The following is a 16,520-nucleotide window of genomic DNA, read 5'->3' on the forward strand; positions in this document are numbered from 1 at the left end:
TGATGTGCATCTCTGTAATGAGAAGGGGTGTGGTCTAATGACATCAACACCCTATATCAGGCGTGCATAATTATTAGGCAACTTCCTTTCCTTTGGCAAAATGGGTCAAAAGAAGGACTTGACAGGCTCAGAAAAGTCAAAAATAGTGAGATATCTTGCAGAGGGATGCAGTACTCTTAAAATTGCAAAGCTTCTGAAGCGTGATCATCGAACAATCAAGCGTTTCATTCAAAATAGTCAACAGGGTCGCAAGAAGCGTGTGGAAAAACCAAGGCGCAAAATAACTGCCCATGAACTGAGAAAAGTCAAGCGTGCAGCTGCCAAGATGCCACTTGCCACCAGTTTGGCCATATTTCAGAGCTGCAACATCACTGGAGTGCCCAAAAGCACAAGGTGTGCAATACTCAGAGACATGGCCAAGGTAAGAAAGGCTGAAAGACGACCACCACTGAACAAGACACACAAGCTGAAACGTCAAGACTGGGCCAAGAAATATCTCAAGACTGAGTTTTCTAAGGTTTTATGGACTGATGAAATGAGAGTGAGTCTTGATGGGCCAGATGGATGGGCCCGTGGCTGGATTGGTAAAGGGCAGAGAGCTCCAGTCCGACTCAGACACCAGCAAGGTGGAGGTGGAGTACTGGTTTGGGCTGGTATCATCAAAGATGAGCTTGTGGGGCCTTTTCGGGTTGAGGATGGAGTCAAGCTCAACTCCCAGTCCTACTGCCAGTTTCTGGAAGACACCTTCTTCAAGCAGTGGTACAGGAAGAAGTCTGCATCCTTCAAGAAAAACATGATTTTCATGCAGGACAATGCTCCATCACACGCGTCCAAGTACTCCACAGCGTGGCTGGCAAGAAAGGGTATAAAAGAAGAAAATCTAATGACATGGCCTCCTTGTTCACCTGATCTGAACCCCATTGAGAACCTGTGGTCCATCATCAAATCTGAGATTTACAAGGAGGGAAAACAGTACACCTCTCTGAACAGTGTCTGGGAGGCTGTGGTTGCTGCTGCACGCAATGTTGATGGTGAACAGATCAAAACACTGACAGAATCCATGGATGGCAGCCTTTTGAGTGTCCTTGCAAAGAAAGGTGGCTATATTGGTCACTGATTTGTTTTTGTTTTGTTTTTGAATGTCAGAAATGTATATTTGTGAATGTTGAGATGTTATATTGGTTTCACTGGTAAAAATAAATAATTGAAATGGGTATATATTTGTTTTTTGTTAAGTTGCCTAATAATTATGCACAGTAATAGTCACCTGCACACACAGATATCCCCCTAAAATAGCTATAACTAAAAACAAACTAAAAACTACTTCCAAAACTATTCAGCTTTGATCTTAATGAGTTTTTTGGGTTCATTGAGAACATGGTTGTTGTTCAATAATAAAATTAATCCTCAAAAATACAACTTGCCTAATAATTCTGCACTCCCTGTATATGTATTTACATATATATGTATGTGTCAATATATATATATATATATATATATATATATATATATATATACAGGGAGTGCAGAATTATTAGGCAAGTTGTATTTTTGAGGATTAATTTTATTATTGAACAACAACCATGTTCTCAATGAACCCAAAAAACTCATTAATATCAAAGCTGAATAGTTTTGATATTAATAGTTTTATTTTACTTTTTTGTAATAAAAAACTATAAAGCCCTCTATTTTGAGGGCATTTGGGGCACATTTAGAAAATTAACCATAGATCGGATCAAAAGCTTGCGGTAGCAATAACCAGCCACTTGTAATGGCTGGTTAATTATCACTCCCGCAAACAGCGAAATTTGCCCGTTTGCGGCCACAAGATAATTTAGTGCTTCACTTTTAATCTAGCCCTATGTCTTTTGAATAGAAGTTTGTTGTCGACATTTTTTTTTTCAGTTCACATCAAAATGTAACTGGTGTTTTAACAAATAATAGTTGTAGATATTGTTTAAATAATACTTGTCATAGTTGAAAAGTGGCAATATAGAGATAGAAAAAGAGTGCACAGTCTGCCCATCTTGACATTCTAAAAGATGCAGTGGTGCGTTTGAAAACATATTACAATAGTTAAATATGAAAGTCGTGATAAAGCTATCGGGGCCGAATTATCAAGCTCCAAATGGATGCCCCGTGCTTCTGGCGAACCTTCAGGCTCGCCAGAAACACAAGTTATGAAGCAGCGGTCTAAAGACAGCTGCTCCATAACCTGTCCGCCTGCTCTGAGGTGGTGGACAGATATCGCCGGAAATCAATGCGATCGAATACGATCGGGTTGACTGACACCCCCTGCAGGGGGCTGTATTGATGATAAATGCCGAGAGTGTATGCTGCCAGCATTTGTCAATGTGCAGTGGACATGATCCGCAATATCAGATCATGTCCGCTCACATCATGATAAATAGGCCCCATCTTCTTTTAAAATACTATTAAGACAATCACGACAATGCGAGTGTGACTTGCAAACAAATATTACAAACTAAATATAAAAACATGCCATATGTAGATGTCGGGATCCTTAAAGTGAATGTAAAGTTAATTGAACGAGTGCCAGGTTTTTAAAAATACTATTAAAAACAGGGGTACTTTCATTCAGGAAACCCAGACGGCGATTCTCCGCCAGCAGCTCCTCTGTACGTAGCACTTCAATTACGAAAACCGGCTTCCTCCAATCACTGTGTGGCCTCATGAGATGGACGCTTTGGGGTGCATGCCATGATTGGAGGAAGCCAGTTTCGTCATTGCTGAAGTAAGTACAGAGGAGCTGCGGGTGGAGGATCGCGGTCTGTGTTTGCTAAAAGAAAAAGGTAAGTACTTTTAACAAAAATGCTGCAATGTAACGTTTATTGAATGAAAGTGCCCCTGTTTTAATAGTATTTTTAAAAACCGGGCACTCATTCATTCAACTTTACATTCACTTTAAGTGACTATAGAAGTATAATGTAATGGCATACATGAAAATGTGTATTTGCGTTGCAGTGTGAACATGAATAGAGCTTTGCTGTAAATGAAAAAGGTGTGAATAGGCTATTGTATCAATCAGTTTTAGACCTCCCAGTTTCTATTTGTAAAACAGGTACTTACTGCTTAACTCATGAAAATTCCTTTTCGAGAGCTTTTCAGTTTAAAACTAGATCACAGTGGCAGGGTTTAAACAAATGAAATACGATAGCATTGTTATCAGTTGAGAAACTCAGTTACCGATTTGGGTCTCGCTTCCAATAAGTAGTTAAAAATGGAGCCGTAAGCTACCAAAGTTGCTGATAGCTGAATGTAGTTTACGGCTCTATTTTAGTACCAGGTTTCCATTAAAATATTGTGCATGGTGTGTGCTGTCTGTCTTGTATTTGTAATTTAACATTGTGTTAACACTTCCATCCGACATCAATTTCCGGAAAATCGTGTCATAACAAGTTTGTTGCTGTGGTAACCTGGCCTTAGATTATAAAAAATTATTTTAGAGCCCGTGCTCCTTACCTGTGATAGGCTAGAGAGGGAAAGACATGGTAGTTAGTTGCAGAGTTAGGTGTTTTTTTACCTAGGTTTAGTGATTTGGTCACCTAATAAATAATTAAAGAATTTATTTAAAATTAAGACCAGCCATTTAACTTTTTAGTTTTAATTTATTGTTACATTTATTTTTATATGTAATATTTTGTGCTGCCCCAGGAAAAGGTCTAGTTGGAGTTATGTGCTTGATAATATTTTAATATGTAAGTACATTTTGAAATATAATTAAGAACCTAATTCCAAACTGCCGGGGCAGCACTAAATATTACATATAAAAATAAATTTAAACAAGCATTGACCAAGATTACAGTGCAGTATAGCCGTTGCGTAAACACCACGTAAAATGGAGCCGTAACCCTATTTCCATACCGCCGGCTTTACAAGTCACCATAAAACTTTTTTTAGTTGAGCGGTATGGTTGTGGTAAGCCGCATACCACACAAAATCCAAGTTCCAAAATAAAAAAAGTTATTCCTAATCTAATAGACCCTTAAAAACAAAAAAGCCTCCACAAAATAAAAATAATCCTTATCTAACAATAGCCTTTAAAAGGGCCTTTTATAGGGCATTGCCCTAAAGATATCATCCCTTTATAAAAAAAAAAATACTAAGTCCCCCTAAAATTACAACACCCAACCCCCCAAAATAAAAAGCACCTAACTTAAAAAAAAAAAAAATCTACCCATTGCCCCTAAAGGGGCATTTGTATGGGCATTGCCCTTAAAAAAGCAATCAGCTCTTTTACTGCCCATAAAAATACAAAAAGCTCTAATCTAAAAAAAAACACCCTTAAAAAACAACAAAAAATAACACTAATCCCCGAAATAGGTAAAGGCAAGTATCCTTCTCCCAAATCAGTGTGCTTAGAAGCAAAGTGTGTATATAAATAGGTAACCGGGTCTAATAGTCAAGTGATGGTAATACTGCTGTAGAATTAATGTAGAAATTTACACTTACTGATCTGGCTCAGCTCAATCCTTGGAGCCCGTCCAGTAACAAAGATAAATTATGGTGTCGGCTTCAGCTCTGTCCTCAGAGCCCATCCAAAAAGGAGGTAGTAGATGTCTGACCAAAGCTATCGTATAGCAAACACGGCTTGCTTCTGCTCCAGAGACCCTGTCTGAGAGCGATACGTCCCTGCGCTCCTCCTCTCAGCCGATATGGGTCGATCAATGGAGTCTTCCTGGAGCACGTGATTAGGCCCAACCAATCAGACGTCACCTGAGGCAAAGCAGCGATCCAATGTAGTACTAGCGATAAATTCAAAGTCGCCAATGAACACAGACCTGATTCCGGGGGTAAGGTATGGATGTGTCCAGGTGAGGAGGGGGAACTCCTGGCAATCCCCGTATTAAATGTAGCAAAAAGGAAGTAGTCCTGGAAGCATCCGTTATAGTAAAACCAGCTTTATTCAAAATTCATAATCTTTAAAAACGAAGTGTACAGAAAGAACACAGAAATATTGGCTGGTCCTACACGTTTCGGCTGTGCCGTATTCATAGATCTGACAACTAATGGCCAAATGAGCTTAAAAACCCTGTTAAGTGATTTCATTGGATGGTATTAAAGGAAGAAAAACTCATCCCACAATCCTATTTTAAAAGAGTGTAACAGATCAATCAACAATACATTGCAGCATTAAACATGTTTAAGGTTTGAGAAAATCAGTATTAGGATATAACAAAAGTAATGTTATAAATACAGTTATAGCGATTTAACTGGGACATAATATGTATATAAGGAAGTGGATGTATAAAGTAGTAAATTCCCATGAGGAAAGAAAGAAAGAAAGAAAGAAAGAGAGAAAGAAAGAAAGAAAGAGATAGAGAGAGAGAGAGATAGTGTGAGAGAGAGAAAAAGAACGAGGGAAATACACAATATTGTGTAATATTAACTCAGGCCCGGCGCTTGCACAAGGCAACCGCCTAAGGGCGCCCTAGCAGTGGGGCGCAAATTGGAGAGCAGTGATATTTTTTTTTACATTTCTTTTTATACTTTATCAGTGGTGGACTTCCAGGGTCCCAAAGGTTACATAAACCATTTGTTGTGGCCACCGGGCCCTGGAGACCTGCCACTTATGAGGGCCCAGGCCAGCACCGTTCCTAACTTTCAATTAAGGTGCCTCAGTGCTGTTATAAGCTCCTCCTCCTCCAACACACACACGTCACTCCCTCTGTTACCCATAGTGACTAGTATACCGCTCTTCCCCAGTGGCACGTCCTGCTTTCACTGTCTGACAGTGAATACACAGCAGAATAATTCTACCCCCCCCCCAACAGTGTGTGTGTGTGCGGTACAGCGCGTATATGACAGCAGTAGACAGTGTGAGTGCGCAGCAGACCTGTACTCCACCACCGGTCCACAACCGTTATCAGTAAACCAGCCTGACCTGACCCCGACCTGGTGACAGCTCTACTGCTGCCTGGGCACGGCACACACTACTCCTGTCATGGCTGAGGGAGCCCTAGACGCGTTACTGGTAAGACATTTACAGGAATACTTACTTCTAGGGACCACTCTGTGAGGCCACTTCTGCCTATCAGTGTACACATGAGAACAGCACATACTTCACCATAAGGGCAAACGTTGGCACAGTAGATACATATATATATATATATATATATAGTATATATATTTTATATATATATAGTGTGTGTGTATATATATATTATAGTGTGTGTGTATATATATATATATATATATATATATATATATATATATATATATATATATAGTGTGTGTGTATGTATACATAGTGTATGTATATATATATATATATATCAGGGATGTGCAGTCATAGGAGGAAGGTGAGGGACTGCCGCACCTGCCATTTGGGGTAAAAAAAATAAACTTTTTTTTTCCATTTTTTTTTCTTTTCTCTATATTGCGCAATAGAGAGAGGCAGCATAGGGGTCAGCTTTCTCTCTATTGCATAATATTGTAGCATGCTTTGCTACCTGTAGCCGATCAGCTGCGCCACCCATTGTTTTTTTTTTTGGTGCTACAGCGTGGTTAAAAGCATAATATAGGAGGTATCTCTAAAGCGGCCTCTTAGCCAATGAGCACCGGTCATGTATGTTCTCCTGGTGATTGACAGCACAAGGAGAACATGACCAGCATCGTTTGACCTCCTGTGCAGTGCGCATGCGCAAACCAAAGATGTACAGAAAATACACAGGAAACAGCTCAGCACAAATGTAATATTTATAGAACTAAGTGAACATATGTTTCTTTCATGTAATTAGCAAGAGTCCATGAGCTAGTGACGTATGGGATATACATTCCTACCAGGAGGGGCAAAGTTTCCCAAACCTCAAAATGCCTATAAATACACCCCTCACCACACCCACAATTCAGTTTTACAAACTTTGCCTCCTATGCTTCATTTTATTGCGTCATTTTTGGCGCAAAATATCTTTTCTGTTTCCGGCGTCATACGTGTCGCCGGAAGTTGCGTCATTTTTTGACGTCCTTTTGCGCCAAAAATGTCGGCGTTCCGGATGTGGCGTCATTTTTGGCGCCAAAAGCATTTAGGCGCCAAATAATGTGGGCGTCTTATTTGGCGCCAAAACATATGGGCGTCGCTTTTGTCTCCACATTATTTCAGTTTCATTTTTTCTTTGCTTCTGGTTATTGGCATTTTTTCCCATTCCTGAAACTGTCATTTAAGGAATTTGATCAATTTTGCTTTATATGTTGTTTTTTCTCTTACATATTGCAAGATGTCTCACGTTGCATCTGAGTCAGAAGATACTTCAGGAAAATCGCTGTCTAGTGCTGGAACTACCAAAGCTAAGTGTATCTGCTGTATAAGATAAAACAGAATGGAGGGGCGCCTCATGTGTGGTATCATCTATTAATTAACAAGTCACAGAACTATTGCCAAATGGGTACTCACAAATTTGGAGAGCACACTTATGTGCTGGTAGGGGCGGGTTGCAGAATTAGAAAGGTGTGACAGCTCACCCACTTGAAGGCGCTCTTGGCGTAAGATGGTGGTGCTATAAGGGAGACAAGAAATATGGGCACCACATGTGCAGACTATTAATGGTACAACCACAACAGATTCCTTAATATGGAGGGTACTCACATATTCCCAGAGCACACCAATGTGCTTGTAGAAGCAGGCTGCAGATTGGTAGAGGTGTGGCAGCTCACCCAAACTCTAGGTATCCTGATATTTGTATGATAATGTGTTCCCTCAGGTGCTGGGCTGGTCTCTCATAGGTGAACAATGGCAGATGGTGGGTAGAAATGAATCCACTCAAAGGATAAAAGATCTATCCAAATTTATTTAAAAAAGCATAAAAGTTTAAAAACAACAGCACAATGATTGCTGATGAGAGTGGATAACAGGGTGTCCAATAATCACCCAATCATGCAACACGTTTCACGGTTCACAGACCGTTTCATCAGGCATAAAAAATCATAATAAAACTTTTGGTAGCTATTCCTCCGGCTGTTGTTTGTATTAATTGTCATGACAAACTTGTTAAAGCAGATAATATTTCCTTTAGTAATGTACCATTGCCTGTTGCAGTTCCTTCAACATCTAAGGTGCAGAATGTTCCTGATAACATAAGAGATTTTGTTTCTGAATCCATCAAGAAGGCTATGTCTGTTATTTCTCCTTCTAGTAAACATAAAAAATCTTTTAAAACTTCTCTCTCTACAGATGAATTTTTAAATGAACATCATCATTCTGATTCTGATGACTCTTCTGGTTCAGAGGATTCTGTCTCAGAGATTGATGCTGATAAATCTTCATATTTATTTAAAATGGAATTTATTCGTTCTTTACTTAAAGAAGTACTAATTGCTTTAGAAATAGAGGATTCTGGTCCTCTTGATACTAATTCTAAACGTTTAGATAAGGTATTTAAATCTCCTGTGGTTATTCCAGAAGTTTTTCCTGTTCCTAATGCTATTTCTGAAGTAATTTCCAGAGAATGGGATAAATTGGGTAATTCATTTACTCCTTCTAAACGTTTTAAGCAATTATATCCTGTGCCGTCTGACAGATTAGAATTTTGGGACAAAATCCCTAAAGTCGATGGGGCTATTTCTACCCTTGCTAAACGTACTACTATTCCTACGTCGGATGGTACTTTGTTTAAAGATCCTTTAGATAGGAAAATTGAATCCTTTCTAAGAAAAGCTTATCTGTGTTCAGGTAATCTTCTTAGACCTGCTATATCATTGGCTGATGTTGCTGCAGCTTCAACTTTTTGGTTGGAGACTTTAGCGCAACAAGTAACAGATCATGATTCTCATAATATTATTATTCTTCTTCAGCATGCTAATAATTTTATCTGTGATTCCATCTTTGATATTATCAGAGTTGATGTCAGGTTTATGTCTCTAGCTATTCTAGCTAGAAGAGCTTTATGGCTTAAAACTTGGAATGCTGATATGGCTTCTAAATCAACTCTACTTTCCATTTCTTTCCAGGGTAACAAATTATTTGGTTCTCAGTTGGATTCTATTATCTCAACTGTTACTGGTGGGAAAGGAACTTTTTTACCACAGGATAAAAAATCTAAGGGTAAAAACAGGGCTAATAATCGTTTTCGTTCCTTTCGTTTCAACAAAGAACAAAAGCCTGATCCTTCATCCTCAGGAGCAGTTTCAGTTTGGAAACCATCTCCAGTCTGGAATAAATCCAAGCCTTCTAGAAAAGCAAAGCCAGCTTCTAAGTCCACATGAAGGTGCGGCCCTCATTCCAGCTCAGCTGGTAGGGGGCAGGTTACGTTTTTTCAAAGAAATTTGGATCAATTCTGTTCACAATCTTTGGATTCAGAACATTGTTTCAGAAGGGTACAGAATTGGTTTTAAGATGAGACCTCCTGCAAAGAGATTTTTTCTTTCCCGTGTCCCAGTAAATCCAGTGAAAGCTCAAGCATTTCTGAATTGTGTTTCAGATCTAGAGTTGACTGGAGTAATTATGCCAGTTCCAGTTCTGGAACAGGGGATGGGGTTTTATTCAAATCTCTTCATTGTACCAAAGAAGGAGAATTCCTTCAGACCAGTTCTGGATCTAAAAATATTGAATCGTTATGTAAGGATACCAACATTCAAAATGGTAACTGTAAGGACTATCTTGCCTTTTGTTCAGCAAGGGCATTATATGTCCACAATAGATTTACAGGATGCATATCTGCATATTCTGATTCATCCAGATCATTATCAGTTCCTGAGATTCTCTTTTCTGGACAAGCATTACCAGTTTGTGGCTCTGCCGTTTGGCCTAGCTACAGCTCCAAGAATTTTTACAAAGGTTCTCGGTGCCCTTCTGTCTGTAATCAGAGAACAGGGTATTGTGGTATTTCCTTATTTGGACGATATCTTGGTACTTGCTCAGTCTTTACATTTAGCAGAATCTCATACGAATCGACTTGTGTTGTTTCTTCAAGATCATGGTTGGAGGATCAATTCACCAAAAAGTTCATTGATTCCTCAGACAAGGGTAACCTTTCTGGGTTTCCAGATAGATTCAGTGTCCATGACTCTGTCTTTAACAGACAAGAGACGTCTAAAATTGATTTCGGCTTGTCGAAACCTTCAGTCACAATCATTCCCTTCGGTAGCCTTATGCATGGAAATTCTAGGTCTTATGACTGCTGCATCGGACGCGATCCCCTTTGCTCGTTTTCACATGCGACCTCTTCAGCTCTGTATGCTGAATCAATGGTGCAAGGATTACACAAAGATATCTCAATTAATATCTTTAAAACCGATTGTACGACACTCTCTAACGTGGTGGACAGATCACCATCGTTTGATTCAGGGGACTTCTTTTGTGCTTCCGACCTGGACTGTAATTTCAACAGATGCAAGTCTCACAGGTTGGGGAGCTGTGTGGGGATCTCTGACAGCACAAGGAGTTTGGGAATCTCAGGAGGTGAGATTACCGATCAATATTTTGGAACTCCGTGCAATTTTCAGAGCTCTTCAGTTTTGGCCTCTTCTGAAGAGAGAATCGTTCATTTGTTTTCAGACAGACAATGTCACTACTGTGGCATACATCAATCATCAAGGAGGGACTCACAGTCCTCTGGCTATGAAAGAAGTATCTCGAATTCTGGTTTGGGCGGAATCCAGCTCCTGTCTAATATCTGCGGTTCATATCCCAGGTATAGACAATTGGGAAGCGGATTATCTCAGTCGCCAAACGTTGCATCCGGGCGAATGGTCTCTTCACCCAGAGGTATTTCTTCAGATTGTTCAAATGTGGGAGCTTCCAGAAATAGATCTGATGGCGTCTCATCTAAACAAGAAACTTCCCAGGTATCTGTCCAGATCCCGGGATCCTCAGGCGGAAGCAGTGGATGCATTATCATTTCCTTGGAAGTATCATCCTGCTTATATCTTTCCGCCTCTAGTTCTTCTTCCAAGAGTAATCTCCAAGATTCTGAAGGAATGCTCGTTTGTTCTGCTGGTAGCTCCGGCATGGCCTCACAGGTTATGGTATGCGGATCTTGTCCGGATGGCCTCTTGCCATCCGTGGACTCTTCCGCTACGACCAGACCTTCTGTCGCAAGGTCCTTTTTTCCATCAGGATCTCAAATCCTTAAATTTAAAGGTATGGAGATTGAACGCTTGATTCTTGGTCAAAGAGGTTTCTCTGACTCTGTGATTAATACTATGTTACAGGCTCGTAAATCTGTATCCAGAGAGATATATTATAGAGTCTGGAAGACTTATATTTCTTGGTGTCTTTCTCATCATTTTTCTTGGCATTCTTTTAGAATTCCGAGAATTTTACAGTTTCTTCAGGATGGTTTAGATAAAGGTTTATCCGCAAGTTCTTTGAAAGGACAAATCTCTGCTCTTTCTGTTCTTTTTCACAGAAAGATTGCTAATCTTCCTGATATTCATTGTTTTGTACAAGCTTTGGTTCGTATAAAACCTGTCATTAAGTCAATTTCTCCTCCTTGGAGTTTGAATTTGGTTCTGGGGTCTCTTTAAGCTCCTCCGTTTGAACCTATGCATTCATTGGACATTAAATTACTTTCTTGGAAAGTTTTGTTCCTTTTGGCAATCTCTTCTGCCAGAAGAGTTTCTGAATTATCTGCTCTTTCTTGTGAGTCTCCTTTTCTGATTTTTCATCAGGATAAGGCAGTGTTGCGAACTTCTTTTGAATTTTTACCTAAAGTTGTGAATTCTAACAACATTAGTAGAGAAATTGTGGTTCCTTCATTATGTCCTAATCCTAAGAATTCTAAGGAGAAATCATTGCATTCTTTGGATGTTGTTAGAGCTTTGAAATATTATGTTGAAGCTACTAAGTCTTTCCGAAAGACTTCTAGTTTATTTGTTATCTTTTCCGGTTCTAGAAAAGGCCAGAAAGCTTCTGCCATTTCTTTGGCATCTTGGTTGAAATCTTTAATTCATCTTGCCTATGTTGAGTCGGGTAAAACTCCGCCTCAAAGGATTACAGCTCATTCTACTAGGTCAGTTTCTACTTCCTGGGCGTTTAGGAATGAAGCTTCGATTGATCAGATTTGCAAAGCAGCAACTTGGTCCTCTTTGCATACTTTTACTAAATTCTACCATTTTGATGTATTTTCTTCTTCTGAAGCAGTTTTTGGTAGAAAAGTACTTCAGGCAGCGGTTTCAGTTTGAATCTTCTGCTTATGTTTTTCATTAAACTTTATTTTGGGTGTGGATTATTTTCAGCAGGAATTGGCTGTCTTTATTTTATCCCTCCCTCTCTAGTGACTCTTGCGTGGAAAGATCCACATCTTGGGTAATCATTATCCCATACGTCACTAGCTCATGGACTCTTGCTAATTACATGAAAGAAAACATAATTTATGTAAGAACTTACCTGATAAATTCATTTCTTTCATATTAGCAAGAGTCCATGAGGCCCGCCCTTTTTTTGTGGTGGTTATGATTTTTGTATAAAGCACAATTATTCCAATTCCTTATTTTATATGCTTTCGCACTTTTTTATCACCCCACTTCTTGGCTATTCGTTAAACTGAATTGTGGGTGTGGTGAGGGGTGTATTTATAGGCATTTTGAGGTTTGGGAAACTTTGCCCCTCCTGGTAGGAATGTATATCCCATACGTCACTAGCTCATGGACTCTTGCTAATATGAAAGAAATGAATTTATCAGGTAAGTTCTTACATAAATTATGTTTTTTGGATTTGTGGAAACTTTTGAAGCCTCTGAGCTGCAGACTCCACCTGAGATCAGTTCATAGTGTTTAAGGCAACTACTTATATACTTAGCGCCCAGTTGAACCCTGACCAACTTTTTTCTATGTGTCTGCTCTTTAACTGCCACAAAGCTAATTAAGGGGTGCTGAAAAAAGATAAGTTAGTCCTTTTTTCTACACTTAATAAGCAAGCATAAACCAGGTTCTGAACCTTAAATGGGCTGGCTCCTAAGCTTTACATTCCTGATTTGTAAATAAAGATAGCAACAGAATGAAGAAAAATTGATAAGAGGAATAAATTAGAAAGTTGCTTAAAATTGCATGCTCTATCTGAATCATTAAAGAAAAAAAAATGGGTTTAGTGTCCCTTTAACAGGCAGTTGGCAATTAGTAATTATTTTGCAAACCAGTCTTTTTGCAAAATCACCATATTATTTAGTGAACTGTATTTCCGCTATTTATGTAGCTATCAGCCAATTTTACATCAGTATTTCGATAGGTTATCAAGTCATAGCTCAGCAGGTGCTTCAGAGACCTAGATTATTTTTTTTTTTTTTTTTCAAAAGCTTTATTGAACATAAAATTACTGCATACAACGCAGAATTAAAACAGTTACATATGCAACAATGTGGTTACAATGATTCCATATACATGACACAGTGTTTCGACATATATGAGTTGTAGATATAGTTATCGTTCAATGGGCAAATTTAGATTGCATAGGTAAGTTATTTAAACTAGGTAAGAAAAAAAAAAAAAAGGAAACAATTCAATTAAGTGAATGAGAAAATACAATGAACAATTCAAATGGATGTATAAATGTATATTCATATGTACATGGTTCCTTCAGAAACGTAAATTGTTGTGTCAGTGATTATCGGGCTCTTGAAATGACCTTCTGTTCAAGTCAAAGTAATAGGAGAAGGCATCTGGCCTGTCAGCTAACGGTAGTCAGTGAATATGCATTTAAGAAGTGGATGTTCGGGTGGTGGTTTTGGGTGTGGGGGTTGTCTGATTAAGATATTCCTCCCACAAAAAATATATCGAGTCATAGTCGGCTACTTGTTTGTTACGAGTAAAGCGATATTTTTCTAGTTGAAGAGATTGGGTGGTTGTTTCTCTCCAGACCTGGATAGATGGAAGTGTATTGCATTTCCAGTTTTTGGGAATTAGTCGTTTTGCTGAGTTTGTCATGATGGTCAGTAGGGCTAGTCGGAGTTTGCAAGTTATTTTGGTAAATTTATTAAAGATGAAAAACCAGATGTCGAGCCTGAGACTTAGAGATAGAACTTTTTCGAATTCAACTCTGATAGCTTCCCAATATGTTTGGGCAGTTGGGCACGTCCACCAGATGTGTGTGGGAGTGCCAATGTTTTGGCAACCTCTCCAACACTCCGGTGAGTGTGTAGGGAAAATGGTGTGAAGTCGGTGAGGTGTATAGTACCATCTATATAGTAACTTAACATTCATTTCCATTACATAAATGGATGAGGAGGATTTTGTCATGCATGAGAAGATTTTTTGCCATTCCTTAGGGGTTTGTGAAATGCCTATATCTGTTTCCCACTTTTGCGTGTACGAGGGGAGAGATGTGCTGTTCGGTTGCATAAGTAATTGGTATGTAAAAGATAGAAATCCCTTGTGTAGGGTGTCATAGATGCAGCTGCTTTCGTAACCCGTATGGGGGCGAAAAAGTAATAGCTTATGCGGATGTTTGACAAGGAAGTCTGTTAGTTGCTGGTATTTAAACCATTCTATATGTATTTTGTCCAGGATGGGGGCCAGTTCGGTTAAGGGTTTGATTTTCCCGTTTTGAATGACTGTAAGGCAGGGAGAGGAGTTTATAATGTGAGGTGTTTGAGTTGTTTGTGTGGGGAATGGTATTGGAGAATCTGGATTTTCACAAAGGGGTGTTAGTGGGGAGGGTACAGTTGAGATATGGTTATGTTGTTTTATGGATGTATCCCATAGTTTTAAAGTTTCTCTAGTGATTATTGGTAGATATGTAGGTAAGTTTCTTTTGGAGGGGTGTAGCCAGCACTTGCTGCCAAGATGTGAAGTATTCGATAGCGAGTGCTCTAGAAGAACCCATTCTTTGTGAACTGAATGTCTGCACCAATGTATTATTCTGGTGTAGAAGCTAGCCAGTCTATATTGGGTAAGGTTTGGGATTCCAAGGCCACCCAGTTCTTTGGAGCGATAAAGGGTGGCAGTAGCTATCCGAGGTCTTTTGTGTTGCCATATATAGGAGATGAAGGATTTTTGAATGTTGTGTATCACAGATTTGGGGATTGGGATCGGTAGTGTTTGGAAGAGGTATAGTAATTTGGGGAGAAGAATCATTTTGACTGAATTAATTCTGCCTAACCATGAGAGTGGTTTATTGTTCCAGGAGCGCAGTATATTTTGGATTGAATCGGCTATGGCTTTATAATTGGTGTCCAGTGTGACTTGTGTGTGGTGGGAGATATATACACCAAGGTATTTTATAGCGCGCGGTTGTATGCGAAAGTGAGCGAGTGCTTGTATTGCAGTGATTTCCTCCATCTGTAGTCCAAGTGGGAGCAATTCTGATTTGGTAATATTTATTTTGAAGTTTGAAAAATTGCCGTATTGGTGTATTGTTTGAATGAGAGGGGGAAGTGAGTTTTGAGGTCGTGTTAGTGTGAGAAAGAGGTCATCAGCGTATAAGGTAGCTTTATATTCCTGGTGAGCAATTTTGAACCCCTGTATGTCCGTTTTGTGTCTAATATGTGATGCTAGGACCTCCATTGCAAGGATAAATAATATAGGGGAGAGGGGGCATCCCTGTCTCGTTCCGTTTGTGATTGAAAATGGTTGGGACAAGGTATTGTTCAACTTTATTTTGGCTTGGGGACTGTTATAAAGGGAGAATATTTTTCCAGTGAAGGTCGAGTCGAAGCCAAATTGGGTAAGTGTCTCCTTCAGAAATTGTCAGTTTAGCCTATCAAAGGCTTTCTCCGCGTCCATAGAAATGAACGCGGAGGGGATATGGTTGTGAACTGCATGTTCCATTAGTAATAGAATTTTGGTCGTATTATCTTTAGCTTCTCTAAGAGGAGTGAAACCTGCCTGATTAATATGTACAATTGTTGGGAGTATTAAGTTGATGCGGGTGGCTAATATTTTAGCGTAAAGTTTGATATCTATGTTAAGAAGGGAGATTGGGCGTTGTAGGGGGTTTACCTGGTTTTGGGATCACTACTACTTGCGCTTCTAGCATGGATTGGGGGAACGGGTTAGTGTCCGTTACCTCGTTGAATAATTGAGTGAGATAAGGGGATAGTTGAGAAGAGAAGGTGTGATAGTACTTTCCAGTGAAACTGTCTTCCCCTGGGCTTTTCCCAGACCTAGATTATTTTTAAAACAAATAAGAAGAAGAACAAAATATGTGGGGCCTGCCTACTTGTTTGATAGTCTGTATTATATTTGGGGGTTAAAGATAAACTAACAATCCAATTAATATACAGTCATGGAATATTATAAAGGGCTTGGGGGGTTCACATTAGGGAAGACCAACGAAATCAAAGGTTGTAGAAGTAAATATCACTTTAATCTTAGAATCAGCTCTAACAATAAACATATAAATATATATATATATATATATATATATATAATGTGTGTGTGTGTGTGTGTGTGTTTTTCTCGGGTGTATCATAGCCAGTTCCTTACCAGCCTTTGACCTCACTGCACATCACTGATTCACTGGTATATATTAAATACGGTAAATACAAGGTATAATATAGCTAAGGGTTATTAGCTTTAATTTTTTTGGTTGTAGGGGATTGTTGGGGATTTCTCCAAAATCTATTTTT

This window comes from Bombina bombina, chromosome 4 (assembly GCF_027579735.1).
Source record: "Bombina bombina isolate aBomBom1 chromosome 4, aBomBom1.pri, whole genome shotgun sequence".
Classification (NCBI taxonomy): Eukaryota; Metazoa; Chordata; class Amphibia; order Anura; family Bombinatoridae; genus Bombina; species Bombina bombina.